A 27,435-nucleotide genomic window follows, 5' to 3' on the forward strand; every position below is an offset into this window, starting at 1 on the left:
GAATTGAACTCTGATTAATAAGATGCGCGCTTCCATTCCCTCTGAACGCATCAAAAAATAAGATGAGTTGAAACGGGAGAAAGCAAATGTGCCCAAGTGTTCGTTACAGAATCCACGGTGTTTACCATAAATCCTTTCAACATTTTTTTTTTAATGTACAAATGGTTTTATAATTTAAAATGTTGGGGGAAATGCGATTTGAGAAGTTCGGAGTGCCATCTAAATGACAGGAGTGAAGATGCGGATAGGGTTACTGGGAGGGGAAGGAAAAGAGCATTTGCTGCACCCCTAATGCATGCCAGGCTCTTAAGCCATTTCTCTCTCACCGAATCTGGGAGTCACCTGCCACTTTAGCTGAAGAATGTGACCTTGGAGCAGTGAGGTGACTTGTCCAAGACAACACAGGCTGGTAGAGAGTGGGAGACCTTCAGAGACTGCAAGGTCCTTTTTTTTCCCCCCTGGCCCACCTCCTTGTGAGGTCCTGGGCCAGGGACCCGACCTATGGGCCTCAGTTTCCCCTACTGTACAATGAGATTGGAGCCAAGGTTATTCAGGATCTTTTTTCACTTCTAACACTCACCAATGTTATTAATTCAACCAAACCATTCCCCAGGCTTCAGGTTTCCAAAGAATAAAGTGCCAGGGGAGGGGTCCAGAGGGACAGGCATCTGGGGGACCGGCGTCACAGGGGAGATGGTCAGCATGTTCAAGAACTGCTCCCCAGCCCCATCGGGATCAGGGAGACCATGAGGGGGGCTGGGAGAGGGGCCCTGCCCAGGACCGCGTGTGGGGAAGGTCTTTATACCCACCTCTCCCACCAGAGCCAGATGACGTCATTCCCTCCCAGGAAGCCCGGGCTCCCAGCGTCCCGAATTCTGGCGTCACAGAACCCAGCAGCCCCGACGGCAGCCTCAGTCTGTGGGCGGGGGGAGGATACACCACCAGAGCTGGAAGGAGCGAGGCCCCACAGAACTCCCCTCCGAGGCGGTTGGACTAAGTAAGGAGACCTGGCCCAGGCCTCCCGGACCCTGCCCAGCCCTCCCCAGCCCCGACTCTGGGGCAAAGGTGACTCCTAACAGGCTTCTCCTGCCTAACCCCACAGCCCTGCAGACCCAGGGCTGCCCTTGGGCTGGATCAGTCGTAGTCAGAGGAAGGAAGTGTGGAAGGATTTCACGTCAGCAATCTAGGCTCCCCTTGACGTGGGTAGCGAGTCTGTTATGAAAATAAAAGGTGCCCCTTTTGGGTCACAGCACAGCAGAAGTGTCATCCTCTCCACCTCTTCCCAACCCTCACCCGCTGTCATCCCAATGGACATCAAATACTCCCTGCTCCACACACACACACACACACACACACACACACACACACACACGCCACCCCTGCTCCCGGCCATCCGGTCCCAGCTCTGCGACAGGGCATCCAGGCCCCCTGTGATGGCACTGCCTCTTGAGTCTACTCATGAGTGCTCAGAGCTCAACTCAAAAGCCACACCCTTCCTGGGTCCTTCAGCCATCCCGGTTGGTAGGCAGCCTCCCCTCTGAGCACCCCTGGCTCTTGCTCATCTACTGATGCCAAGATACACACTCACTGGTGCACTTCTGTGTGTCCCATTCGTTGAGGGAAGATTCCTTATCTCTCCTTCTCCTTCCCTAGTTTGCCCAGTGCCTCGCACAAGGTTGACTCATAACAGATTCTCAACAAAGGTGAAATGAATGAGTGAAGGGTGATGAGATGGACAGATGGGTGACGGGTTAAAAATTGAATAAAGGGGCACTTATAATGCTTAATTCTGCAAAAGGTTGCACCAAGATCATTGTTGGCAGACTTTTATCCTCAAAGCTATATAATCACAGACAGAAAACTGTCCATGCTAAGACACAGGGCCATTAGATACGCGATGCCCCAGGTGCATCCCACCCACCCAGGTCAGCAGCGGGTCCAGGGGACTCTGAGACACACCCTTCTCCAGCTGCTCTCAGGCAGGCTTTGGTGGTGAAATGCTCCACCCCACCCCCCATCCCAACATCACCCCCTCTTTCCCAGCACCTGGGCACAGAACCATGGATTCAGCAAGTCTCCAGAAACCACACAGGCAGGAAGTCAAGGAGCTGGAGGGTTTCAAAGGAGAGGAGCAGCCTTCCCTTTATTCCCAGGAGCTGTCCCACAAATGGTCATCCACCCCCGGTCTCCCCAGTGTCTATCCCAACATCACTTACACGCACACACACACACAGTGAGAACTGCTTTGTGCAGATGCCTGCTCAGCCCCTTTTCTCTCCGCTCCCCACTCCTCCTCCTCCCAGCCAATGGAGGCCCAGCATTCCCAGGGTTTCCCATCTCCCATCCCCCAGTCCCCTCGAGCCAGCCCAGACCCCTTTCCCTCCTCCCTCCCTCCCTCTCTCCTTCCCTCCCAACCCCATGTGCAGCACTGCACATCTGGTTCCAGTTGTGGTTGGTCCGTTCAGGGGTAGGCCTGGGGGTTTCTCATAAAACTGAATAACACCAGTGTTGGAGCCCAGTGGAGCGGGGGATGGGAGGGCAGGAGGCCTGTGGGGCAGAGGGAGAGAAGGCAGCAGCAGGAGGCACGGAGACGCACACAACCCAACAGGAGCAGGGCAGTGCCTGGCATCCAGGGAGCAGTCAATGGATGCCTGTTCACAGGAGACAGAAGCTGGAGGAACAGAAGGCAGGAGCACAGGAGGAGAGAGAGTGGGACACAGAGGGGGTCAGACACAGGGGCCCAGGAGGAGGAGAGACAGAACCGGGGGTGGGGGCGGCTGCGGAGCCACACAGAGGCCATTGAGAAACGCAGGCAAAGTGAATGGTGCGTGCCGGGGCCAGGGGCCGAGTGAAGCCCTTCGTTGGGGAATGAGGGGACCCAACAGAAAGGAGGACAGAGGGACACAGAGAGGCAGAGAAGGACAAAGAGAGTGCAGAGAAAGACGGCCCAAGAGTGTGGAAGCCAGATTTCTCTGGCCACCCAGCCCCCACAGGAGGGGGTAAGGATTGACCTGGAGCAGCTCTCCTTTCTTCCTTCATTTTTAAAAAAAAATTGATTTCTGAGAGAAAGGGAGAAGGAGAGAGAGATAGAAACATCCATGATGAGAGACAATCATTGATCGGCTGCTTCCTGCACGCCCCCTACTGGGGATGGAGCCAGCAAACCGGCCTGTGTCCTGACCGGGAATCAAACCAGGGACCTTTCAGCTGCAGGCCGATGCTCTATCCACTGAGCCACACAAGCTGGGACCCCTTCATCTTATCCTCACCATTATTTAAGTGCCTGCCCTGCACCGGACCTTCCCCGCGTGCTCTTCTTCGCAGGCCCCCATGAACACTTGGGAAGTGGCTCTGACTCTTTCCCAGCCTCAGAGGCGGGCTCTGAGCACTTCAGTGATTCACCCCAAGTTACAGCAGCTGGTGAAAGGACAGAATTGGAACCCACATCTTCCAACTCAAGGCTGTGTCACCACATGACACACTGGGAATTCCGGGCCTCAGGGCTCCCTCTGGAGGGCCTCGTGTCATGTGACCTACTCCCTCCAGGGGACAGGTTCCCAGGCTTTTACACAACTAAGGGAAGTTCCTCTGAGCTGGGCTAAGAGTTGACCAGAAGCACTCACCTTCTGGGGATGGGGGAGGGGAGGCCTCCAGGGGAGTGGCAGGGGCCACCCACTCTAGTGCCCTTGGCCCCACTCCCTTCCTCCCTCTCCACACAGAGAGAGCAGGGCCACATGCCCAGGTCCCCTGGAGGGAGGCCCTGGGCCTCCGAATCCTGCTGAACACAACACAGGTAGGTGGGATCCAGACCCTGGTGGGGTCACCGAAGGCATGGGGTCAATGTCTATGCATCTGGGTTGTATCCTCCCCCTTCTGACCACCACCCTCCCACACCCCCACAGCCAGAGATGATTGGGGCGGTTCCCCAGGATGCTCTCTTCTCGGGGTCACACCCTGGGACCCTCCTGACCAGGGCTCCCCCAGAGCAGACTCCAGAAGCCATGACCACCCTGCTGTCCCAGAGTCCCTCTCCCTCCCTTCCTTCCTGAGGCTGGACTCCACAGCCCAGGTCCCTGGTCACTTCCCTTTCTATTCGTCATGGTCATCATGGTCCAAGCTGGACTGAGGCTGGAGCAGAGGCACTTCCTTCTTACCACCAGCGTCCCCTACTCACATCTCAGTTGCACACATTTCCATTCTCTCTCAAAGTGCAGAAAGAGGCTCCACTCTCGTTTTCCCTCCCTCCCCCCCATCCAGCCCTTTGTCACACACTCCCCCAGGTCTCCTCCATTCCAGCTTCCTACTCTCAGACCTGCACCCTGGTCTGAGGGCAGAGGACCAGAAGACAGGAAAGCAGGGGAAAACAGCCTGCGAACAGCTTGTTTCTGAGATACCTGCTGGCCCGCCCTCCTCTGCGCCTGCCTCAGTTTCTCAGTTGCCCCAATGCTGACCGCTGGCTTCCGCCTGGATCTTTTCAGAGGGCCCATGGACCTCCCTCACAGAGCCACATCCACCACCCTGACCCCGATATTATAAGGCTCCTGGACTGGACAGTCCAGGAATCCCCCAGACCTGACTCTCTGGGTTTCAGGATGGTGCTGGCAGGAACGGTGATGACATGCTTGAAGACGAGATAGAAAGCCAAGTGGATTCCTCGGGGTGTTGATTAATAGATCAGTGTCAACTTCCTGACTTGCCAAAGGGCTCCGTCCTCTGCCCCGGCTTGTCCAACATACTTATCAGTAACTTAGGTGAAGAACGGAGGTTTACTAAGTACACAAAGGGGGTGGGGGGAGGGAGGCAGAAAGAAGAGCTAAGATGCTGAAATGCATTGACATGCAAATCTGACTTTATACACAGGCTAAAATTAATAAGGGAACAGTTCTCTTGGGGTTAAGTCCTGAACTAAAGTTCAAAAGTTATTTAAAACACACACACACACACACACACACACACACACAGAATAAATAATAGTTCATGTAGGGGAAGCTCTAAGATTTCGTGAAAACAGAAATTTAGTTCTGTTTTCTGTATCCTGCAGTAGGATACAGCTTCCCCTGCTGAACACAACAGTGTTCAGTAAGTGTACTTTGGGTTACATTAATAAAGGTATAGAACCCAGACCAAAAGAGGTGCACTTTACTCCATCTTGCTCAGACATCATCAGAAATGTGTCCTCTTCTGTACTATATAAATCAAAGGACATCCAGAGGAGGACAGCAGTAAATATTTGTGGAATAGAAACACAAGGAAGGTTAAAGAAATTGGGCCCGATTTTATTTCAGATGATAAAGAGAGGACACAGCAGGCATCATCAAATAGATGAAAAACTGTTTGGGAAAGTGAGCCAGGGACAATTCTGTTGCCATATGCACCTCCACCGTCTCTCTGTCCCTTCATCTGTGAATTCCTTAGAGCCTGGGACTATTTCCCGTTTATCTCTGAATGTCCGAGAAGCAGAAACAGCGCAAAGCTGAGCAGCTGCTAAGGGCAGGACAGCAGCCTGAGGAGGCCAGGCCTGTGGTGCCGGTCAGCGGGCATATGCTAGGCCCAGCGAGAGAGCTGACCTTTAGCTGAGCCGGCTGCCAGGGGCAGAACTTTTGGCTCCCCACACGCTGTCCCAGGCTGGCTTGTGTGCTTGTCAAAACATCCCTTGCCACTGCCCAGTCGCCCTGTGGGGGACTGGCCCCAGCCAGGCCCCATGCCCAAAGACTGGAGCTGCCCACTGGCTCAACTCCCCCTATACCTGAGTTCCTCTCTATCCTCTCATCCCCTGCCTTCTCCCACCTCCTCACTCTAGTGTATCTGCTTCCCTTCCCAGCACCCTTCATTCTACTGCTCATCTCACCCTTCCTCTTCCGAAACACCTAACCTCATCCCTCCCATGCTTCTCTCAGGACAGTTTCTCCTGGCCCTGTGCTCGGTGGCAGTGAGCTGACAAACTTCACCCTCTCCCAGAGCACCTGCAGGCCTGGAGAGGGCTGAAGATTCCCTCCTGAGGACTCAGATTTCACCCCACAGACAGTAACTAACAGCCATCACTTTGCTCCTCCTTGCAATGAGGTGCTATCCCTCCCAGGTCTGAGACTCGCAGAGACCTGGCCCCATCCTCCCAAAGCCCAGGAGCAGAGGAGAGAGAATCCAGGCTTTGGAATTGCCTACCACGTCTGAAGCCTGGCCAGCCCACCCACTGCCTGTGTGACCTCGGGGAAGTGACTTAACCGCTCTGAGCGCAGAGTCTAGCACAGAGCAGCCCTCTATGCTCCCTCCATTCTCCCCCCACCCCATCCTATTCCTTCAAAGAAGCCATCACCCCTCCCACCCCACAGTCACGGCTCACCTGACCTTCCTATGTGTCTCTTTGGCCCTGTTTAATAAACACTCAGATTTCCTGAGTTTACTGTGCCAGGCACTGTTCTTGGAGCTTTATGGATGTTCCCTCATTTTCACCTGCTAACAATTAACCCCATTTTCTAGATGAGAAAACTGAAGTTCAGAGACTTCAGCCGATTGCCACTCCTCTTCTAACTGAAGCACATGGGACCTCGGGCCTGGCTAGTCTGCACCCCGTCCGATGCAGGGCTCTCCTTGGGCCTGGCAGAAGCTCAGCCAGCCTTGCACTCTCCAGCCCTCAGGTTCCCCCCCACCCCACCACCACCACCACCACCACCACCACCACCACCACCTCCCAACACCCCCACCCCCACCCCGCACCAAGAGCTCCCGCCCGCCAAGCATGGAAACCTGCCTTCTGGGCTCCTGGTTCTGCTTCAGCAAGCACATCCCTTCAGAGTGCATCCAAACCTCTCTCTCCCTCTCTCTCTCTCTCTCTCTTTCTCTCTCTCTCTCTCTCTCTCTCTCACACACACACACACACACACACGCACGCACGCTCACAAGCTCCCAGAGTAGTTGCTTCACAAGCTGGATAGTCCCAGCTCGTTCACAGTTTCTGGATCTTCCCACATTCCAGGTGTTCCTCTGGGCCTGGTCCGTTTCCAGCTGGCCCTCCCTCCCTCATTCATTCACCCATTCACTCAACAAACGCGGGGTGAGCGCCTGCCGTGGGCCAGGCTGCGTGCTGGGCAGCGGGTAGAACATGAGCAAAGCCGGACAGAGCAGAGCACCTGCCCTCAAGGAGGGCAGAGGAAGAAAGAAACACCAAACCAACAACACAAACACCAACACAAACACATGAGGCCGGCTGAGCCCTGTGAAGGGAAAGAACCTAGTGCTGGAAGGAGGGAGAGAGGGAGGGAGGGAGGGAGGGAGGGAGGGAGGGAGGGACGGGGGAGGGAGGGAAGGGAGGGAAGGGAGGGAGAGAAGGAGGGAAGGGAGAGAGGGAGGGAGGGAGGGAGGGAGGGGGAGGGGGAAGGAGAGAGGGAGAGAGGGAGGGAGGGAGGGAGGGAGGAAAGGGGGGAGGGGGAGGGAGGGGGAGGGAAGGGAGGGGGAAGGGAGAGAGGGAAGAAGGGAGGGGGGGAAGGAGGGAGGAGGGAAGGGAGAAAGGGAGGGAGGGAGGGAGGGAGGGAGGAAGGGCGGGCTTCAAGCCTAACCAACGAGCACTTGTGTGCCAGGCCCTGTGACAAAGCCGCACACGCACGCACTCCCCCTCACACGGCCCTGGGAGTGCGTGTCATCCTAACCTGCTCTTGTCCACTGAAGAGGCTCCCACATGAGAAGGAAGCCACTGCCCCAACTCAGTAATAATAAGACAGCCAAGAAGCCGTGGTGGTGACACGACTGAATCCCAGGCCGCACTTCCAACCGCTAGGCCGCCTTACCTCTAGGAGGCTCAGAGAGAGAGCCTTAAGGCTCGGTTCCCAAACCAATGAGCCACACGCGTGCCGGTGGCAGCCCGCCCTGTGGGAGGCGGCGGCCCACCTGGCATGACCGGACCCTGACGCTGCGCTCCTAGCTGTGCACCCCGGTGTCGCGTGGGCTTCGCCACGATGGCACTCCCCCCGCCTCCAGAACCCCCCATTTGCTCTCTCCCTGATGTCGCCTTCAGACCTTTGGCCTTGACACTGGTCAGCTTCAAGGTGGCCGGAGGGACTGTGAGCAGCGTGAGTAGGGCCTGTGGCCCGCCCCTCGCACAGGGCTTGCCTGAGACATGCTCCCTGAGGTGAGAGGGCAGGAGGGCTCCCCACTCTGGGACAGAGCCACCCCCGGCTCTCCTCGGCCGCTCCGTCAGGGCTCACAACATGCCGACCAGAACTTAGAGCGCCCAGCGCACTCCTCTCCTTGTCGTGCTGTGGACACGGAGGACCGGGGAGGCCAAAGGGAGGCCCAGGGTCGCCATAAGGAGGAGCTCAGCAGGGTCAGCCCAAGAACCAGGTGTCCAGCTCCCACCCAGTGCCCAGCCCCCGGGGAGCCGGCAGGGGCCCCGCCGCACGGGGAGGGACGCAGGAGCCCGACCACTCCACCACGAAGAGAGAAGGAGCGCTCTGGGCGGTGAGGGCCGCGGGCCCGGTGAAGGGTGCTCCCGGAGAGACGACCAGAGGTTGCGGCGGGAAGATGAGCAGGCGAAGGGCCGCAGCGGCAGCCCCTTCCTCTGGGTGCCCCTCCCCAGGGACCCACGGAGACGGCTGTGGCGGGAACACCGTGTTCAGGCTGTGAGTCTTGGCTCCAGCACCCTCGCTGGCCGAGCTCCAGCTGCCTGTTTAGTAATGTACAGCCAATCGGCATGAACAGCAGATTCCAACAAAAAAAAGTTTGGTGGTTGTGCTGTTGTCGTTGTTGTGTGTTTTTTCCCCTCCTTCTTCTTCTTCCAGTAGTCGATGGTGATTATAAAAAAACAAGTCTTGACTGGCAGGCATCTAGGACAATCTCAGCTTGCCCAGGATACGGGATCCTGGCAGACCCCACCTGCCGCTGCCCAGGCGCCAGAGTGCCCACTCCCACCGCCATCCTCCTGGCCATGCCCTGGGCCTGCTAACCCAGGGCGGCAGCCATCCTGGCACCTGGGAGCTCCAGGGAGGCCCAGAAGGATGTAAGATGTGCTGGCAGGGGCAGAGGGAGGGCAGGTAGGGGCCCGGCTCTAAATGGGCCCGGTGCTTCCTAGGAATTCCCTTCCCGTCCGGTTGGCATTGGGAGCAGAAGGTGGAGCTGGGGTGGCCCACGCAGAGGCAAGGACCCAAGTCCAGAAGGAGATGGCCAGCTCTCTCGGGCAGAAGTGGGGGAGGAAGCAAGGATCCTGGGGCTCCTGGGGCCCTGCTCCGCTCTGGCGGACAGTCGGGATTCATGCTGGGAGCGAGGCACTCAACAGCAGAGCTCTCACAGGAGGGCCATTAAGACAAGACATGGGTCCTCAAAAAACTGAAAATGGAGCTCCCATTTGACCCAGTAATCCCATCCTAGGAATATATCCCAAGAAACCAGAAACACCCACCAGAAAGGATATATGCACCCCTATGTTCATAGCAGCACAATCTACAATAGCTAGGATTTGGAAACAGCCTAGGTGCCCGTCAGCAGATGATTGGATCAAAAAACTATGGTACATCTACACAATGGAATACTATGCTGCCATAAAAAAGAAGGAATTCTCTTCATTTGCAGCAACCTGGATAGAATTGGAGAACATCATGCTGAGTGAAATAAGCCAGTCAATGAAAGAGAAACACCACATGACCTCACTCATTTATGGATAATAAAGAACATTATAAACTGATGAACCAAAAGATAGATATAGAGATAGTAAAGCAACAAGCATACTGTCAAATTACAGCGGGGAGGGTAGGGAGATCTGGGGGAGATAATAGATCAACCGAAGGACTCGCATACATGCTTATAAGTACAACCAATGGACACAAAACTCTGGGGAGGGAGGGGATGTATGGGGGGGGGATGTTAAAATATGTACACAGATAATAATTAAAAAAAAAAAATAAGACAGGACGTGGGGCTCAGTCCTGGAAGAAGCTGCTTGGTGGACAGATAGGCCCTGAGCTGTCTGGGGTGGGCCTGGGTGAGAAAGCCCAAGAGACTCTCCTCACCTCCCAGCCTGGCACTGCCAGGAATCTGAACAAGGCAGTGCAACATGGTGGCCAGAGCCGCCAGGGGCCAGGGGCCCGGATCCTTAGGGCTCCACCCGGCTCCGTGGTGACCCTGGGCCTACCTTGTGCCCACCCCGGGCTTCTATCCCATCCCCATGAGAGGAGTCAGCTGGGGTCTCCCCTCCTGCTTGGGGTTCCCAGCCAGAGAGGGGCTGCCAAGGCCAGATGCGAGATAGGACAGAGGGGTCTGTAATTATGCTGGCGGTGGCCACGGGTTACCATTCCTCCAGTTCTCAGTGTGTCCTAGGCTCAGGGTTTCCCCCAATGGCTCTGCAAGGCAGGTACTATGATTATCACCATCACAGAGAGGAGACTGAGGCTCAGAGAGGTTAAGTAACCTGCCCAAGGTCACAAGGCTAGTGAGCGATAGGGGTAGGTCTTGGGACTTTTTACCATGCAGCCTTGGAGACTGCAATCAAGGGGAGTGGCCCCAATGCCAAGAGCCCAGCAGCCCCTCTTGCAGGCCCCGCACATCTGCCTGCTGTCCCCGTGCCCCCATCCAGCCTCCCAGCCTCTCATCACGCCTGGCAGGGTCGTCAGCCTCCCCTCAGTCCTTACTTCCCTCCCCTCCCTGAGCCCCGGGGCTTCCTGCCTCCCCCAGGCAGGGGCACACATAGACACAGACACACCATCATGCACACTGACTCATACACACTCATGCACACATGCATGCACTGATACCCACACACTCCACACACACACTTGCTTCTGTCTTTGCACACAGACTTCCATGCTTAAAAAGCCCTAAAGCCGAAATCAGTTTGGCTCAGTGGATAGAGCGTCGGCCTGTGGACTAGAAGGTCCCAGGTTCGATTCTGGTCAAGGGCATGTACCTTGGTTGCGGGCATATCCCCAGTGGGAGGGGTGCAAGAGGCAGCTGATCGATGATTCTCTCTCATCGATGTTCCTAACTCTCTATCTCTCTCCTTTCCTCTCTGTAAAAAAAATTAAGAAAATATATTAAAAAAAATAATAATAAATAAAGAGCCCTAAAGATCTACACTGACACACACACACACACACACACACACACACACACTTGTACCCGCACAGGCACATGCCCCTACACACATTTACACATGGATCCATGCACACTCACACGTGCACACTCCTATGCATGCACACAGGCTCACACACAGGCACATGCGTGACCTCCAGCCTGGGAGATTTACGCAGACGCCGCGGGTGGTCCGGGCAGGCAGAGCCGGACAGGTGTCTGCCTTGCTCCCGGGGTGGTTGGTCCGAAGGCGAGAGGCTGCCGGCTAATAATACCGCGGCGCATTCCTGGCCGAGATAAGCGGCCCCAAGCATCCTCGGCACGTTCGCCCCGGTGTCTCACCCCTGTGGATTCCACCCGCCCGCAGCGCCGTCCAGAAGGAGCCGGACGCCGGCGCCGCCGGTTCAGACGCCTTGGCCCGGGGCCTGCCTGCTCCCCTCCATTCTGAGTCTCCCTCTCCAGGGAGCCCAGGCCTACTGTGGGCCTCGGTTTCCCTTCAGAGACATCCACACAAGAAAGACGGGAGGTCTGGGTCCGGGCTGAGAAGTGGGCCAAAGTACAACCTGTCCCTCCTGCATTCCAGCCCCTCCAGGCTGGGCAAACACACGCCCTCCGTGGCCTCTGCTAGTAAACACAGACCTGGGGAGCTCCAGGAGCCCTCCTGCTAGGGAGCGGTCCTCCACCTTCCTGACGCCGCGGCCTTTAGTGCAGCTCCTCACGGTGTGCGGACTCCCAACCTTAACATAATTTCCGCTGCTACTTCATCACTGTGATTGCGCTGCTGTTAATGAGTCGTAATGTAAATATCTGTGTTTTCCGATGGTCTTAAGCTCTACAGCAGCGGTTCTCAACCTGTGGGTCGAGGGGGGTGGGGAGTGAGGGAGTGAGGGAGGGAAGGAGAGGAGGGAGGGAGGGAAGGAGGGAGGGAGGGAAGGAGACACGATGGTGGGCCCTGAGATACCAAAAGGCAAGAGGCAGCAGGGAGAGCTGTGGTCGTACACAGAGGCAAGGAGCTGGAAATGAAAGTCCTGTAGGACCTGGGTGACCCCAGGCAGCCCTCACATCAGTCTCTTTCCCTCCTTGTAACCCAATCCATGTTCTAGGGCCACAGTTCTAAAGCCTGTGCACACACACACTTGAGCACACACAACACACATGCGCATACACATACCTCACACCTAACTCTCAAGGGTCCCCCCTCAGCGACTCAGTCACTGAGGTCAAGAGCCGCTGGCATTTCCCCCAGAGCAGGAGGCCGTGAGGAGGGCCGTGGCTCCCCAAAGGGCGCAGATGGCAGGGAGGATGCGGGAGAGGACCCAGGGCTCCCTTCCCCTCAGGCCGGGAGACAGTCCCACAGCCGGCACATCTGAGCACGAGGCCTCGGAAGGAAGCAAGGCGAGGGGCGGAGAGGAAGGCCACAGGCCTCAGGAACTCTGGGGCACAGCTTTCCCAGCCCCAAGAACATGGGGTCAGGGAGGATCCGAAAAGCATCCCAAGCCTGAGTCCAGCGGAGCCGGCCCAGAGAGGGCAGGACCTTGGCTGGCAATGAAAGCAGAGGGCACCGGGGCACAGGGGTGGGGCCACCGTGGGGAATGCAGCTGAGAGAGGGGTTGTGTCCCACGGAGCCGTGGCCACCCCCCGCCAGCTACCCCACAAGGCAGCGGTACTCCCCAGAGCCACATGACCCCGCGGCCAGCCCCTCTCCAGCTCCTCCGGCCCTGCCCGCTGGCCCCTGCTCTGAGCAAGCCAGGCTGCCTTACATGGACATCTGAGGGGCCTGGTGTTTGTCAGAGGAGGCACTGAGGAGACAGGCACACGAGCTTCCCCTTCCCCTGCCAACTGCACCGCCAGGTGCCAGCGTCTCCTTCCAAAGCCCCATTCCTTCCCGGGGACAAGGCGACGGGAAGGGCAGGCCAAGGCCAGAGAGGAGACGCTGAGCAGGAGAGGGCCGCTGGGCTCTGGTCTGACAGCTGGCCGGACAGGGCACGATGCAGGGAGAGGAGAGGGGCAGCACTAAGGAAAGGGAGATCCCGGGTCATCAGTTGACCGGTGGAAAGACAGGCAATGACATACGTAGATGCATGGCTGTTGCAGAAATGGAGAGGCTAGAGCACAGTTTCCAAGTTCATCTGCTTGAGTCAAACCAACCAACTGAAACAGGACATTTTTGAGACAATCAGAGAAGATGGAACACAGACGAGGTATTAGCTGCTCTAAAGAAATGATTATTAATTACGTTGAGAGTGATAATGGTATTATGGTAATGTTCACGTTAAAAGCCCTTATCTAGGAATGATACACACTGAAGTATTTGCAGTGAAGTGATATAATGTCTGAGAGTGGCTATAAAAACACGCCGGCAAAGAAAGGGGGGAGGGGGGGCGCGAGTGTGGAGCACAGATGAATGAAAAACGGCAAAAAGCTGATAGCGGTGGAGGCAGGGGGTGGAGACAAAGAACAGTGTACTATTCTTGCTATTTCTGCGCGTTTTAAGTCTCCCATAATAAAGACTTTACAGGCCAGCCAGCGCGGCTCAGTGGCCGAGCATCGACCTACGAATCTGGTCACAGTTCAATTCCCAGTCAGGGCAGGTGCCTGGGTTGTGGGCTCCATCCCCAGTGTGGAGCCTGCAGGAGGCAGTGATTCTCTCTCATGACTGATGTTTCTTTCTCTCTCTCCCTTCCTCTTTGAAATCAATAAAAGTATATTTTAAAAATAAAGAAAGCATTTACTAAAAAAAAAAAAAAATAGAAGGGGGTGGGGCCCGTCTCATCCATGTTTCCTAGCGTGTGGTACACAAGAGGACTTAAACTGGAAGCATGCCTCAACAGTTTTGTTTTATTATTTTTGCACTTAGGAAGGAATTAAGAACGTATAATTGTAGATTAAGCTCATAAACTCAATCATTAGAATGAGTAAAAGGTTAAAAAAGCAAATGGTGGTGTATTTTTTTTGTTTGTTTTAATGAAGTAATAGCGTAGGATGGTGATGACGGATACGGTAGAGGGAGAACGAATCCGCCTGACAACAGTTGGGAAAGCAGCAAGCTCCCCCCATTCTCCCTGCAGGGAAACGGACACCCCGTCCCACACGGAGTCACTGCAGCCGCCCTGAGACACCAGCCACCGGGGCTGTGGCGGGCGGCGAGCCGGCCTGGACAGTGATGGTGGTGAGTCTAACGGCGCTTACCCAAGGCTCCGTGCTTCCGTTATCTCCCATCCTCCCACAGCCCTCCCAGGTGGACAGCATCGTGCCCATTTTACAGATGGGGAAACTGACTCAGAGAAGATGCATGGCTTCTCGAGACTCCAAGGCCAGGGGATGGCAGAGCTGGGATTTGAACCCAGTCAAGCCTGCTAGTTGAGCCTCGAAGGCAGGCAGGTAACAAGATGAGCGGGAGCACGAAGCAATGGAAGAGTTGGAAATATGCGTGTGTTGGAGCGAAGGCAGGGAGGGCCCTGGCTGTGCAGTGGGTTTGGGGTGCCTGGACGGCTGTTACCCAGAAGCAGCAGAAAGGGAAAGACGACAGCGAGCTGAGCGGGGTCAGACACCTCGGGGACGAGGAAGGTGGAAACGGAAGCTAAAGGCCTTGGTCAGAGCCTCAGAACATCCCACTTCGGAGCTTCGGGCTGGAATGCACCACTAGTGTGGAAGCACAGGTTACCCCATGCCTCCTGGAAGTCCTAGCTGTAATCAAATGTGTTTGATCAATAAAAATAAAAGTGGGGGAGTGAGTATATTCTCAGAATGTGAGGCTCACGGGGGAGATATTAATAAAAGAAGACAGAGGGTCAGGGCAGTGCCCCGGAGAGGGCTGCCAGCTCGCCTGGGTCTCTAACCGGACACATTTAGGAAGCGGGAGGGGGTGTTAATGATAAACCTTCCTCTGCACAGCTCTCAGCACCCAGGAGGTCTGCATCCGTCCCTCCTGGCAGCTGAGACACCCCAGGGAGGCCCCGCTCCTGCAGCAAGTCTGCCTCCCATTCTTGCACCTTCCCTCAGGACCAGGGTCCTGTGTTGAGAACCAGGGTTAAGGGAGCCTAAAGCTGCTGGGAGGGGCTGGGGGGATGGAGAGGGGGGGACGGAGAGGGGGGGACTGACACCTTAGCAGAGCACCGGGGTTCTGGGTCCACCCATTCATTCACTGTGTGAGGCTGGGCAAGCAGCTAGACCTCTCTGAGCCTCGGGTCCCACTCCTGCCCTCCTTGTCCAAGCTAAAACCGGAAGAAGAATAGCAACTCCCTCACAGGGCTGTTTTAAGAATTCCATGACATGACCCATGGAACCTGGGACAACTGCTTAATAAATGGCGGCCACTGTTGTTATTGTTGTTGTTGTTGTTGTTGTTTTTATTGCTGTTGTTATTAACTGTCCTATCTGAGATCCATAGCTGGGCCCTTCGGCACTCGAGGCTCCGCTGAGACTGGACTAGGTGGGCGGCGGCCAGGACAAAGGAGGCGGAGAGGGGTGCGTGGCGGCCGCCCAACCTCATCCTCCCCAGGAATGCAGGGCTGGCGGCTGGGGTGGGGGGCGAGGGGAGATGCCTCGCCGCTGAGGTCAGGCCCTATTCAGAGCTGGCGGGGAGTTTATCATCCTTACGTGTGGGGAGGTGGGGGAGGAGGGAGGGAGGGAAGGAGGGAAGCGGGAGGAGGGAGAGGGAGGGGAGAAGCAGCTGCAGAGAGCAGTGGCAGGACTCCCTGTGGGGGAGGGACACACCCCTGTGCGGGGGGGGGGGGGGGGGGGGGTTGTCCTGGGAGACCCCGCCCACCACTCTTCCCCACCCCACCCTGGGGGGGGGGGGCTGCAGGAAGAGTACCAACTTCACGCAAAGGAGACCCCCCCCCCACTCACATCCCAGCCAGGAACAGGGCAGTCACCCTTCAAAGTGCACCGTTTCCAAAGCCCTTCACCGCCACCCAGCCAGCTAGAGATGGTTCTCATCATCTCCATCTTACAGATGAGGAGACTGAGGCTGAGCTGGCCGAGCTCACTGCCCAAGGATGCTCACTGCCACCCGTCCCCTCTCCTGGAGCTAGGCACCGTCATCCCGCCGCCCAGAGGCTGGCCCACAGAGGTGGGCTCAGGGGTGGCGTGAGAACAGATGTCTTAGAGGGCACAGTTGGCCTGCAGGTCAGTGCCAGGCAGGACAGGACTCTCCATGTCCTTGCAGCTCAGCGCATCATCCTGCCCCCTAGAGACACACACCCACCAGTGCAGGAAGGCTGGGCCCTCCCCTGGCCACACACACCACTCTCCTCCACATCCCAGTCCAGGGCTCCCAGCTGCTCCTCAGTCCCCTTCCTGACTCCCCACCACAAGGGGGCACCCCCTCAGCCTTAACCACCCCCCAGCAGTGGCTCCGGCCTGTCTCCTCCTCAATCGTCCTCCATGAGGCTAAGAAAATGATCTTGTTTCCCCCCGTGGCTGTATCTGGCACCTGCTCCTCCACTGAACCAGGAACTACCCTTGGCCTCAGTTTCCCATTCTGGAAAGGAGGGCAGTTGGCACACAGGAAGGTGGGGGAAGGCCAAGGCCCTCTCAGCAGGGGAGGTCCTTGGGATATATCGGGGTTTCCCCCTACTCCCCAGTTCCCACAGCTCCTTCTCCAATTCTGGGAAAGCCAGCCTCTCTTCCCCACCCCCACCCCCACCCACCAGCAGCCCAAAGGACTTCAGGAGCCCTCCTGGCAGCTGGGACCCCTGGCAGGGCTGTGGCCGGGGCTAGCTGGGATGCAGAATCACGATGGTGAGTAAAACAATGAGGTCTTTTGGCCTGTTTTATGGAATTAAGAGAATAAAATCAGTCCCAGAGGTCTCCCTGCATCTCCAATTATTCCCCATGTGACCTCGGGATATTTCTCTCTCTCCCTCTCTCTCTCTCTCTCACAACACACACACACACACACACACACACACACACACACACACACACGGGCACGCGCGCCCACAGCCACAATGCCTGCCTGGGCTCTGTGGTTAACCCACGTTGGTCTCTCGGATTACCCTCTTCCAAACTGATCAGCTCAGAGGAACTGCCGCCCAAGCACCTTCCCTCTCCGGGAGCAGAGGGGCCCAGGTGTGTCCCCGGAGGCTGGCTGCTAGTCCTGTCCCCACTCAGGCTTCCAAGGCAGACATTTAAAACCCTTCTCCAGATGCCCCCCACCCGCCAGGACAGTCACGATTCCCCCACCTTACAGGTGAAGGGAGGGACTTGCCCAGCCTCTCACAGAGGGCAGGGATCAAAGGTCAGGTCTGGAAACAGGAGGCCTGGACCAGAACGGCGTACTTTCATCCCCATGCAGCCTGCTGGGACCCCTGTTTTCTCCGCCCAACCACCCATGCTGACATGAGAACAGGTAAATGGAATGGGTGGTGTGATGGTTAGTTTTCTGTGTCAGGTTGGCTAGACTTTAGAACCCTGTATTGAATCAAACACTAATCTAGGTAATGCATAAAGGTATTTTTTTTTCTTTTTAAAAAATATATTTTTATTGATTTCAGAGAGGAAGGGAGAGATAGGAACATCAGTGATGAGAGGGAATCACTGATTGGCTGCCTCCTGCACATCGGACGGAGCCCACAACCCAGGCCTGTGCCCCCGACTGGAGTTGAACCCGGGACCCTCCGGTCCGCAGGCCGATGCTCTATCCTAGGGGTGTCGAACTCAATCAGAGAAGGGGCCAAAATCTAAAATCCAGCCTAAATCGCGGGCCGAATGGTTTACTGAACAGTCATAAACTGACAATGTCATAAACTGACAGCGGAGTGCAGTGATGACAGCGCGGCGCGGGCCACATTGCAAGGCCTGGCGGGCTGGATTTGGCCCGCGGGCCTTGTGTTTGAAACATGTGGGAGTCTATCCACTGAACCAAACCAGCGAGGGTCGTAAAGATATTTTGAGATATGGGTAATATGTACAATCAGCTGGCCTTAAATTAAAAAGATGACTCTCCATACTGTTGGTGGGCCTCACCCAGTCAGTTAAAGAGCAAAAAATAAAAAATAAAAAACTCCCCTGGATTTGAAATTTTGCCTCAAGTCTGCACCATCAACTCCTACCTGAGTGTCCAGCCTGCCACCCTGCCCTATAGATTTCAACCGTGCCTGTCCCAGAGGGTTCTGTTCCTCTGGAAACCCCTAGTAGGAGTAAATAAAAGAGGTCAAGAACTTAAAGAAATTCCAAAGGCAATAACCAGGTCAATCTGATCCAAGAAAAATAATGGTTACACTATAAAATCAAGTGCATATCCAAGCTCCATACTGACATAAATAAAGAATTGAATAGCCCAGCCAGTGTGCTCAATGGTTGATCATCAACCCATGAACCAAGATTCCTGGTCAGGGCCCATGCTCGGGTTGTGGGCTCCATCTCCAATAGGGGGTGTGCAGGAGGCAGCTGATCAGTGATGTTTCTCTCTCATGGGTGTTTCTAACTCTCTATCCTTTTCCCTTCCTCTCTCTCTAAAATCAATAAAAACCTATTTTTTAAAAAAGAATTGAATAAATACATCAACGGGGAATAAGGGATAATTCTATACAGCGGAATTCCAGCTAATAAATGTCGAGGGAATGAAGGAAATAGAAAATCAAATAAACCCAAACTCAGGAACATTCTACAAAAGAGCTGGCCGATGCTCTTCAGAAGAGCCAAAGCCACGGGAACAAGGCAAGACTAAGGACTGCCCCCGCCTGCAGCAGGCTCAGGAGACATGGGGCTAAAGCAATGTGGGGTCCAGAAATGGATCCCGATCCGAAAAGGGGCGGTGATGGAAACACTGGCCAAATTCTACCAAGGTCTGCAGATTAGTTAATAGCATCCGATTAATATTGATTTCCTGGTTTCGGTAATTGTGCAATGTTTCTGTAAGAGGTCAACATGAGGGGAAATTGAGCAAAGGGTACATGGGAACTCTGTGCCATTTTTGCATACTTCCTAAAAGTCTAAAACCACTCAAAATAAATAAATAAAAATATTTAAGTCAGTCCTAAAGAAGACACAGAATAAGGGTCGGAATGAGAGCCAGAGGACAGGTAAAGAATTAAGCCCTTGCCGAAACCGGTTTGGCTCAGTGGTAGAGCGTCGGTCTGCAGACTGCAAGGACCCAGGTTCGATTCTGGTCAGGGGCATGTACGTTGGTTGCGGGCACATCCCTGATAGGGGGTGTGCAAGAGGCAGCTGGTCGATGTTTCTCTCTCATTGACGTTTCTAGCTCTCTATCCCTCTCTCTTCCTCTCTGTAAAAAATCAATAAAAATATATTTTAAAAAAAAGAAGAAGAATTAAGTCCTTGGCCCTAGCTGGTTTGGCTCAGTGGATAGAGCGTCGGCCTGCGGACTGAAGGGTCCCAGGTTCAATTCTGGTCAAGGGCACATGCCCTGGTGAGTTGCGGGCTCCATCCCCAGTAGGGGGCATATAGGAGGCAGCCAATCAATGATTATCTCTCATTATTGATATTTCTCTCTCTCACTCCCTCTCCCTTCCTCTCTGAAATCAATAAAAATACATATATTTTTTAAAATATATTTTATTGATTTTTCACAGAGAGGAAGAGAGTGGGATAGAGAGTTAGAAACATCGAAAGAGAATCATCGATCAGCTGCCTCTTGCACACCCCCTACAGGGGATGTGCCCGCAACCAAGGTACACGCCCTTGACCGGAATCGAACCCGGGACCCTTCAGTCCGCAGGCCAACGCTCTAATCCACTGAGCCAAACCGCTTTTGGCAATAAAAATATATATATTTTTTAAAAAGAATTAAGTCCTTGGAAGGGAGGAGACTCAGTTGGGGAAAGTCCACAGACGCCCGGGGAGTCAGACGAGGGCTGCCCGGGCGGAAAGGCAGCGGAGGAAGACCACAGACGGCTCAGGGAGCCCAGCCAACAGGCATGGCCGGGGAACAGTGACACAGCGGGACACACGGGGACACCAGCTCTGGAAACGTCCCCTGGACACAGCAGACTCCTAAGGATAAGAGCCACGATGCCGCCACCACCACCACAGCGGTCACAAACCACCGGCTACTGTGCGCCAGGAACCGGAAACACTCTTCACATCCAGACAGTTTACTTCTCACCACAACCCTGCAGGGGGGTCTGCCCGACCCAGGTGTACAGATGAGGGAACTGAGAACCAGGGCACTTCAGGAGACAGCGGGAGATCCCGCAGCCCTGAGCAGGGGAGGCAGGAAACAAATCCAGCTCTGCCTCACGTGCTCCCGAATCTTAGCACCAAGAAGACCTTGGCTGCCCCAGTGCAACCTCCTTCCCACAGCACAGGACGGCTGCTGAGCGCTCACCACCTCACCGGTCAGCCCCGGACAGTGGGACTATTCTGTTTCCCCAGAGGTCCAGGCAGAACTTCCGCCAGCCAATCCGACTGCAGCTTCTGTCCTGGAAGCCCGGGACAGAAGAGTGAGAATAACAGTTGCTAAACGTTTATTGATTGATCTAAGCACCTTATATGCATTCACTCGTTTAATTCTCGAAATAATGTTACCGGGTGCAGGGACTGTGTCTATGGCTCTTACAGATTAGGAGGCCAAGTCACTGAGACAGAACGTCCTGCCTCTCTACACAGAGAGTGCGCACTGGGACGGGTCCCTTGCCACACCCCCTCCAGGCCACACTCTGCCCTCCAGGCTCTCCCGGAGTTGGGGTCCACTTCCTGGGTCCGGCTTCCATCACCTTCCTGTGTGAGCACGTTGCTCAACCATCTCGGCCCATTTCCTCCCCTGCCCTGAGGGATTACGTTAATGCCTACCTTTTGTTGTTGTTGTAAGAATTAGGTTAAACGGATCCTGCCTGTGCCAGGGTAGAGGATCTTTGTAAACCGGGCATTAACGATGGAATTCAAGCCCGAGTGGTTTTCCAAGTGCAGCAGGGGGCACTGGAGCTTTTCTGCGGCTCCTCCAATCACGTATGACCCACGAGTGACCTTCCTCCCCTGCTTCCTTGAACAGAACCCGGTTTGAACCCAGGCACCTCTGGTCACCCTCGCTTGGGTGCCCTGGCCCAACAGGCGGAAACAGGCCAGGGGGTTAATCTGTGACTTGCTCTGTGCTTCGCCGTGCCCGAGCACACACACACCTCTGCTTCTACCGTGTCCTGCCCCAACCCCCATCAGAGCGGGGAGACAACTGGCCAAATCATTCCTCAGCCAGGAGCCAGAGCCCTCCGAGAGGGGGCATGGGGCCTCATTGCCCCTGGGCAGAGAGGAGAATGAAGGACCAGCAGGTGCCAAAGGCCAGCACGTACTGCAGGTGGAAGAATCGCTGAGGGGAGAGGGGAAGGGAGTGTGGGCCACCGTCATTCTTGTGGGGCTGGCCAGGCCTGCTGGCTGGTGGGTTTCTGGGACACTCAGCTGCCAGTTACCCTTGGGTCTCAGATAATAGAGTAAGAATTCTCATCTATTGAGAAAGAGCCTATCCCATGCCAGGGTTTTCTCTAAAAATCCTGCAAGATTGGTTGACATCAACGTCACCATTTTTATACCAATGAGAAGACCATCTTTGGAGGGCGAGGGACTTGGCTGATGTAACACTGCACGTAACTGGCAGAGTCAAGATCCAGCTGCGCCCAAGGTCCTCCCCTCCCCACTCCCCCCATCCACCCACCTCCACCCCTCTCAGGACATCCAGGCTCTGGAAATGATTCCAAAGGCTGGTGCCCAGAGACAGGGGACTGCCATCCTCGCTGCCAGGCCCCCCAGCTCCCCCAAGAGAAGAGCCCACCTCTCCCTCCCTCCCCCTGCTTTGCCCGGCTCCGGCGGCGGCGCAGGCCCCCAGCTACAAGCTGAAAGCAGGCAGGGAGGCTGGCACAGGCCAGGGGTCCAGGAGCCACTCCTTCCCCTCCCACGCCACTGACAGGCTCCAGACCCAAGCCGGCCCCTCAGCCCTCCTGTCCCACAGGCTCCCGGCCTCCCCGGGTCCTCACGCCCTTAGCAGAAGCCGCTGGCCTTTGTTCCCTGCCCACAGCTCACCACGCGTCCTGTCTTCACAGGACCCCCGGATTTCCCTCTCCTTTCTCCCTCTCTGGCTCGAATTCTCCATCTCCCATTTGCCCTCCTCTCCCTGATGGAGGTCCTCCCCCTCCCCCTTACTAACTCCTCTGGTCTCTCAGACGCAGCAAACCACCCCCTCCCCCCCACGTGATGTTTACACAGCCCCAGCGTCAGAAATGCTGAAAAATACAAGACCTTTTGGGAGCCACATTCCAGGAAAATGAGAAGCCTGTCACAGCTCAGTGTCACTTTCCCCCCCACCCCCTCTTCGCTCCCTCACCTCCATGGGGGGCAGGGTGTGTGTGTGTGTGTGTGTGTGTGTGTGTGTGTGTGCACTGCCTATGACACACTCCAAGCCTACTCATTAACCCCTGAAGGCCCTGCACTGTTATCTCAGAGAGAACTTCAGGCAGACTGAGGTGGGTGGGGGAGGGAGGTGGTTGTTACAACTTCTTGCAAATGTTTATAAAGCAGAGAGGAAATGGCTTCCCACCCAAGGCCCACTTCATCCTCGCCCCCGACCCCAGGGGAAGCACTAGGGAAGCAGAAGCCAGGCAAATAGCGGCCCTAGGAACCAGCCACTTCCTGGGGGCCAGGGCCCAGCGGAGGCGAGGAGTTTCCAAGGACAAACGCAGGTTGCTCGGGTGTTGTCAGGGGGCCCAGCATCAGGATCACTGGGGTGCTAGATAACAATGCAGCTGAGTGGGCCGAAGCCCAGACCCACGGAACCAAAGCGGAGATATGCTTAACGGGCCCACCCCGTTAACTGGTCAGGCTGAAACCCAGACAGGTGATGGGAAGGAATGGTGGCCCACAGCTCTTACCTTTGTAAACCAGAAAACAAACCGCAGCAGCAGAAAGGGAAGCCGAACGGGAGCAGGGGAGGTCTCCCGCTGTAGTGAGAAGCCACAGGCTTGGAGCCAGACCCTCAGACCTGAACGGGAGCCCCAGGTCACCGGCCGCATGGCTGGTGCCAAGTGTTTCGCCTCTGGCTTCTCATTGGACAGTGTGGCCCGTTACATCTGTTTTATGGGTGGTTTTTCAAGGATCCAATGAGATGAGGATCCAGTAGCCACCAGCAGAGGACACTCAATAAGCAGTGGCTGCAAGCAAAGTGAGTACAATGAAAACCCTGTGAGAGTAAGAGAAAAAGTAGGGTCTTTGAAAAGGTGAACAAAATTGACAAAACTTTAGCTAGATGGACCAAGAAAAAAAGAGAGGAAACTCAAATTACTAGACTCAGAAATGAAAGAGGGGACATTACTACCGACTTTACAGAACTCAATAAAAAAGACAATCTAATTTTTAAAATAGGCAGAGTCTGAATAGATATTTCTCCATAAAACATATACAAATAATCAATAAGCACATGAAAAGAGGCTCAAGATCATGATTCATCAGGGAAATCAAATCAAAAGCCACAATGAGTAGGGATGTAAAACGGTACAGCTATGCTATGGGCTGAATTGTGTCCCTCCCAAAAAAGGTAGGTTGAAGTTCTAATCCCCAGTACCTCAGAATGCGACTCTATTTGGAAGTAGGGCCTTCAAGTTAATCAAGAGGTAAATTAAAATGATGTCATTATGGTGGACCTTAATCCAATATGTGTGGTGTCCTTATAAAAATTTGGACTTAGGAACAGACACGCAGAGAAGATGAGTGAGGACACACAGGGAAATACCATTTGAAGGCAGAGGATTGGAGTGATATACCTCTAACCAAGAAACACCCAGGATTGCCAGCACACCACCAGAAGCTAGGAAGAGACAAGGAGGGATTCCCCTGTAGTTTTCAGAGGAGCATGGCCCTGCCCACACCAGGATTACGGGTTTCTAGCCTCCAGAATTGTGAGAATTAAAATGTTATTTTAAGGTATGCAGATTAGGGTACTTTATTACAGCACACCTAGAAAACTAATGCAAGCTACTTTGGAAAACAGTCTGGCATTTCCTCAAAAAGTTAAACACAGAATTACCATGTGACCCATCAATTCCACTCATAGACATATACCCAAGAGAAATGAAAATGTATGTCCACACAAAAACTTGTACATGAATATCCATGACAGCATTATTCCTATTAACCAAAAGATGGAAACCACCCAAAGTCCATCAACTGGTGGTATTCTTGGGCTGTGGAATATTATTTGGCCATAAAAAAGGATATGCCTTGAAAACATTATGCTAAGTGAAAGAAGCCAGTCATGAAGATCGTACATTCTATTAGTTCACTTATATGAGGTCTCCAGCTTAGCGAAATAGGCAGAGACAGAACGTAGATGACTGTTTGCTCAGGCCTGGGACAGGGGCGGGGGAAGGGGGACAGAGGGATTGAGGAGTGATAGCTATAGTGGACAGGGTTTCCTTTGCAGGTGATGAAGATTTTCTAATATTGACTGATAATGGTCACATAACACTGAATATATTTTTTAAAAAAACATTGAATTGTAAACTTTAAATGGGTGAATTGTATGGTATGTGAATTATACCTCAATAAAGTTGCAAACACACACACACACACACACACACACACACACACACACACACACAGTAAGAAATGCCCTTGACCCCAGAAAGCTTTATTGTACACTTGGCATTGTGCTCGGTGCTGACCAAAACAGCAAGGACAGTCGTGGGTCGCCAGAAGCGGTAACCCAGCAGTTCTCAAATGTGGCTGCAAAGGAAGCCCACCTTGAGAATATACAGTTTGCATACAATAGGTGCATGCCTTTTAAGTCTATGGTCCAATGAGTTTGACACATGTATAAATCTGAATAACCACCACCACCATCAAAACAAAGAACATTTCTATCATCCAAATAGTTACCTTCCATCCTTTTGCCTTCCACCTTCCCACCACCCCAGTTCCAGGAAATTCCTAACCTCCTTTTTGTCAGGGTCCTTTTGCCTTATGGAGATTGTCGTAGGAATGGAATCATCCAGTCCATCCTCTTGTGTATATGGCTTCTTTCGCTCAGCACAGAGCCTTTGAGATTCACCCACAATGTTGTAACAATAGTTCATTCCTTTGAATTGTCGAATAGTATCCCACTCAACAATTGAATAACGTGGAATACAAATCCTGAGCCATTCCTTATAAATCCCCAGCAGGAGAAAAACAACTGGGGACAGAAAAGAACCCTCTGTGACATAAGGGTGGGGACTAAGAAAGCTTAGAACTTGCTTCTTTCAAGAGATTTTGGAGCAGGGCTGGGACCATTGTATCACAATTTGCATGTCACTCCACCTGTCATGGGTTTCTCCAGTTTGGGGCTACTGTGAATAAAGCTGCTGACTGTTTACGTTACAAGTCTCTCTGTGGCCACATTTCCATTTCTCTTGGGTAAACACGTTGGAGTGGAATTGCTGGGTCACATGGCAAGTGTATGCTTAACCTTACAGAACGGTCCAACTGTTTTCCAGAAAGCTTCTACCCTTTGACACTTCTACCAGTGGTTCACTTTTAAAAATCCCAGTGCACAGGTCATGCCCCAAACCAACTATATCAGCATCCTGGGGAGTAGGACCCAGACGGCAATACAGTATTTAAAGTACACTACGGGGATTCTAATATATGGACCAGGTGAAGCCACAGAGGTCAGGTACCCTGAGGCGAGCAAACAAGCAAAGGACCATTATATTCGCCTGCATAGTTTCCCTCACACTTCCTTGAGGATGGGGAGAGAGAAGAGGAGCAAAACATATGCAAGTATCCAGTTCTTTTTTTCTTTATTGTTTAAAGTATTACATATGTCTCCTCCCTCTCTCCTTCCTCCCCAACCCCCACTCACACACACACACACACACACACACACCTCACCAAAGTGTCTAGTTCTTGACACCAGAGTCCTCAGCAAGCTTTGTTGGTTTCGAAGATTCTCCCCACCATCAATGAGTTAGGAGAAGGCAGGAGGAATACAAAATAATAAATATGTCTCACTTTTTGACCACTTACTTTTGAGCTTGACATTTTAGTTGGGTTATTATTCACAGTGCTCACAAGAGCACTGCAAAATAGGTCCTACTGTAATCCCTGTGTCACAATTGAGGAAACTGGGGCTCAGAGAGGTGAAGCGACTTGCCCAAGGTCAAACCGTCAGTTCCTGATGTAGTCAGGATTTAAACTCAACACGCTGCCTCCAAGGCCAAAGAGCTTAAAGATGAGCTCAGAGCTTGCGATGGGACCTGGGGCCATGAACCTCCCCCAACCCAGCTACTCCAGGTAGTAGGAAAACACAACAAGCCTCCAACACAACCGAAAGGAGGCTGCAGGTGTGTTTATGAGAGAGCAGGGAAGGTGGTGTGCTATGTGGCTGAAAGGTGGGGGTTAATTATGGGATTTCCTCTTCTTTCAAGCTTGAAGAATGGGATTTAAACCCCTATGGTACCGGGGAGGAGACCACGCCATTGCTGCAGCCTCCTCCTTCCCCCTACCTGGTATTCGGGATAGGGCGGGGCCGGCCCTGAACCAAACGGATGGGTCATTTACCTGCCCAGCAGCTGCCTGGCCCTGTCTTTGAACTCTTATCCGACCTGGAATGAACAATGAGCATTTTGCTAGAAGGAGTTGTTCTTGTCAGCGATTTCAAATCAAGGGACAAATCAGGAGTTTAAAAAATGTTTCTCAGAAATGTATCTTGGGATTAGATGAAAGAGTGTGGGCTATGCAGGTACTCTCTGTTGTCTTTGCAACTTTTTCATAATTCTAAAACAACTCAAACTAAGTCTCCTTAAAAATAACAAACTAATGCACAGTACCTGGAGATTGCAGAATCACGTAGCAGAGCAGTGAGGAGAAAAGCCTGCTATGTATATACACACTGCACACGCTAACCTAAAGTAGAAGACAAATCCTGGCCATTCATTTTAAATCCCCAGCAGGAGAGAAACAATTGGGGACAAATAAGAACCCTGTGGGACATAAGGGTGGGGGCTAAGGGAGGCTTACAACATGCTTCTTTCAAGAGATTTCAGAGGAGTGCTGGGGAGGGGGTGCATTTCGGGTGCCTGACCCAGCCCCTTCTCTCTCTACATCTCTGTTTCTCTCGCTGCCTCTCATTTTCTCTTCCTTCCTCACCTGCTCTCCATCCATTTACCCCACGGCAGGGCCAGAATCACGTAGAAGGCCATTGTGCACAGATGTCCTTAGCCAAGGTGGTTACCCTCCCTGGACCTCAATTGGGATCCGCTAAATGGGGTTACCACAAGCCCTGCCCACCTCACAGGACTGAGAAGGGGGATGTAAACGTGTGTGTTATGAAGTTCTGTTGCAGACACAGGTGATTCAATATTCAGAACAGGTTTGTTCGTAACAGCCCCAAACTGGAAATAACCCAAGCGGCAATCAACAGTAGAATGGATACATACATTGTGGTTGATTCAACAC

At 53.8% G+C, this 27,435-nt stretch overlaps 1 protein-coding gene across 9 annotated transcripts in view; it reads right to left on the bottom strand.

Moving 5' to 3' along the window:
* TNS1 (tensin 1) overlaps positions 1 to 27,435 on the bottom strand; it is a 220,542-nt gene that overhangs the window by 131,113 nt on the left and 61,994 nt on the right. The window lies entirely within an intron of this gene.

The sequence above is a fragment of the Pipistrellus hanaki genome (genome assembly GCF_964339955.1).
Source record: "Pipistrellus hanaki genome assembly, chromosome: 8".
Classification (NCBI taxonomy): Eukaryota; Metazoa; Chordata; class Mammalia; order Chiroptera; family Vespertilionidae; genus Pipistrellus; species Pipistrellus hanaki.